Genomic DNA, 3,313 nt, shown 5'->3' on the forward strand with positions numbered 1-3,313 from the left:
CAAACTACGTGAATTTGGGCAGGTTCAGTCCCCTGCACGGGGGCTGCCAGCTGCCCAGATTTCATGCACTTCTGTGCTACCAGTGAAAAGTTATAGTATACAAGTTATATGGCCGTTTCTCTTTTCCAATGCAAGTCAAAGGGAAAATGAAAAATCCAGATAATTCGGATATGAATCACCCTTTCGATCTGAATCCAAAGCAATCAGATTAGATCTGAATAGGTCCAAAGTGAAGTGGGGCCAATTCAGAAGGTCGGAACCGGCATCCGAATCGAGATGGGTGTGTGTGTCTGTGCACAGCCATAGTTTTTATGCTGCACTTATGGTTTTAATTTTTGTGAACCACCCGGAGAGCTTCAGCTATTGGGTGGTATAGAAATGTCATTAACTAACTAACTAACTAACTAACTAACTTACTGCACTGGAAGCAGGAACCAACATACTTTGAATATTGAGTATTGCATTTGAGCCATGGCAACAGGTGCAGCAGAGCCCAGCAATGAGAAGAATAGAGTGCAGACACCAACAACCTGGTTCATGGCCAGCCCAGCAAGCAGAGACGAAAGCTGCCTGGCCTGGCAGGCAGGTGCTGGGATGCTGAAAGCAGGCAGGCACAGAGACGGGGTGTGAAGAAATGCCATGGATATAGCTGTTGTGTGTAATGTTTATTGTGCCTGGCCTCTGAGAGGCTGGGATGTCTCTGTGCAGACCTGAGGCTTAGCCTTGTTGCTGTGCTGAAGGTCTGTTTTGGTTAGAGTCCTATTGCTGGCATTCTGAAGCAGGGAGAGAGAGAGAGAGAATCACTTATAAAATTATAGATGGACCCTGGATCATGTAAATTTAATTCTGATTGGCTGAGGTTTCATTTAGGCAGAAAAATATGGTTGGGAAGTGACAGTTGACATGTATGGATTTGACTGTTTGGGATAGAGAGAGTCAGAAAGGGAGAAGGTCTGCTGCTTAGTTTTATGGAGGGACTAGGAGAATGCTGAGGAGAAAGGATGGAATATTAAGCTATTCCTTCCCTGTGGATAACCACTTGTGGGTGGTGAAGTTCAGGAGTAGGGAGCAGGTGGTTGAGATACGCCAGGAGGCTTCCCTAAGATCTTGCCAGAAGGTTACCCAACAGGCATTAAAACCCAGATAAACTGTCCAAGCATCCAGGAATACAACAGAAGGAGCTTTCGGAGTCTGAGGAAGATGGTATCCAAGAGCTGGATCCGGTTGTGTGTGTTGGCTGGGGTGGAGTTCGGCCTGATGAAAAAGAAGTCATTAAGAGTTCTCTAGTAGGAAGAGTCTCTTGTGAGTCCTTCAGAACTGTCACTCAGCAGTCTTTTGACAATCCCAAAGTAAATATTAGTATTCCGTAACATGTAAATATCCCTTCAGTAAATTATCTTCTTTAATAGTCCATCTGTTCTCTAGTGTTGGTGCCCATCTGAATGGGTAAATCTCTCATACCAAGCTCCTAAGACATTTTAAAGTATTCTAAGATAATTGGTGGCAGCAGAAAAGGGTCAGCTTGCGGAATTCTGAATTAGAGTAGCGGAGAATTCTTCAGGCCCTGAAATATAAGCATATTTTTTTTAAAAAAATCAACAATTTGCAAAAAAAAAGAGAAAACAAATGAAAGAAAGACACCCCATAGGTGGGATTGCCCAGTTAAGGAGCAGTTTCCCCCTAGGTGATGGCAGCAGTGCGAGAGAAACCCCCATCTGGGCAGCTCTGCAGAGCTAAGTGCCACCCTTTTGGTTATACTCCTATTGCTGGCATTCTGAAGCAGGGAGAGAGAGAGAATCACTTATAAAATTATAGATAGACCCTGGATCACATAAATTTAATTCTGATTGGCTGAGGTTTCATTTAGGCAGAAAAATATGGTTGGGAAGTGACAGTTGACATGGATTTGACAGTTTGGGATGCAGAGAGTCAGAGAGGGAGAAGGTCTGCTGCTTGGTTTTATGGAGGGACTAGGAGAATGCTGAGGAGAAAGGACGGAATATTAAGCTATTCCTTCCTTGTGCGATAACCACTTGTGGGTGGTGAAGATCAGGGGTAGGGAGCAGGTGGTTGTGACACGCCAGGAGGCTACCCTAAGATCTTGCCAGAAGGTTACCCAACAGGCATTAAAAGCCAGAGAAACTGTCCAGCATCCAGGAATACAACAGAAGGTGCTTTGGGATTCTGAGGAAGATGCTATCCAAGAGCTGGACCTGGTTGTGTGTGTTGGCTGAGGTGGAGTTTGGCCTGATGAAAAAGAAGTCATTAAGAGATTTGTAGTCGGAAGAGTCTCTCTTGAGTCCTTCAGAATTGTCACTCAGCAGTCTTTTGAAAATCCCAAACTAAATATTAGTATTCCCTCACATCTAAATTATTAGTTCAGTAAATTATCTTGCTTAATAGTCCATCTGTTCTTTAATGTTGGTGCCCATCTTATGGGTAAATCTCTCATACCAAGCTCCTAAGAGGTTTTAAAGTATTCTAAGAGAATTGGTGGCAGCAGAAAAGGGTCGGCTTGTGGAATTCTGAATTAGAGTGACAGAGAGTTCTTCAGGCCCTGGAATATAAGCATAGGTTTTAAAAAATTCAACAAAGTGCAAAAAAAAAAAAAAAGAAAAAGAAAAGAAAGACACCCCGTAGGTGGGATTGCCCAGTGAAGGAGTGGTTTCCCCACAGGTAATGGCAAGAGTGTGAGAGAAACCCCCATCTGGGCAGCTCCGCAGAGCTAAGCGCCACCCTTGCCAGGCAGCATTGTCCCGCTCATGACTGGCAGCAGCAGCAGGCAAGGGAACAAGGGAAGGAAGGAGCGGTGGCTGGAGAGGAGGCCGTCAGAGGCAGGGGGCAGTGAGAGTTATGAATATTTGTGGGGAGCTGTCTGCTCCACACAGATCCCTCTAAGTTATATGCAAATCTCTCCCTCCGATTTTCTACTCTACATCTGTAGTGAATTGAGTCTACTCAGCTCAGCTCATGTATTCATTTTACCCATTGTCAATAGCACCAGACACTGGAAACCACAGAGATTCAGACCAGTGAGTCAGACCGTTCGCCAGGCGGACTACAGGCCTGACTCAGTGGCAGGTGGCTTCCTTGGTTCCTATGTTCAAGCGAACCCTGAAGATATTCTGCTGTTAACGCCCTGTGCCTTCTTTAGGAATAACATACCAGGAGTTTCTGCCACCTGACCGATTGCATCACGATGGTTAATGAACAGAGCTTATGTGTCAGTGTACCACAGCAGTTGTGAACTTCCTCTCTCTTGTGCCCTGTGACTTCTTGGGGAATACCATGCCAAGAGTTTCTGTCATTTGGC

Source organism: Heloderma suspectum, chromosome 1 (genome assembly GCF_057233095.1).
Source record: "Heloderma suspectum isolate Gila_16-S chromosome 1, 16-S_ref, whole genome shotgun sequence".
NCBI classification, from domain to species: Eukaryota; Metazoa; Chordata; class Lepidosauria; order Squamata; family Helodermatidae; genus Heloderma; species Heloderma suspectum.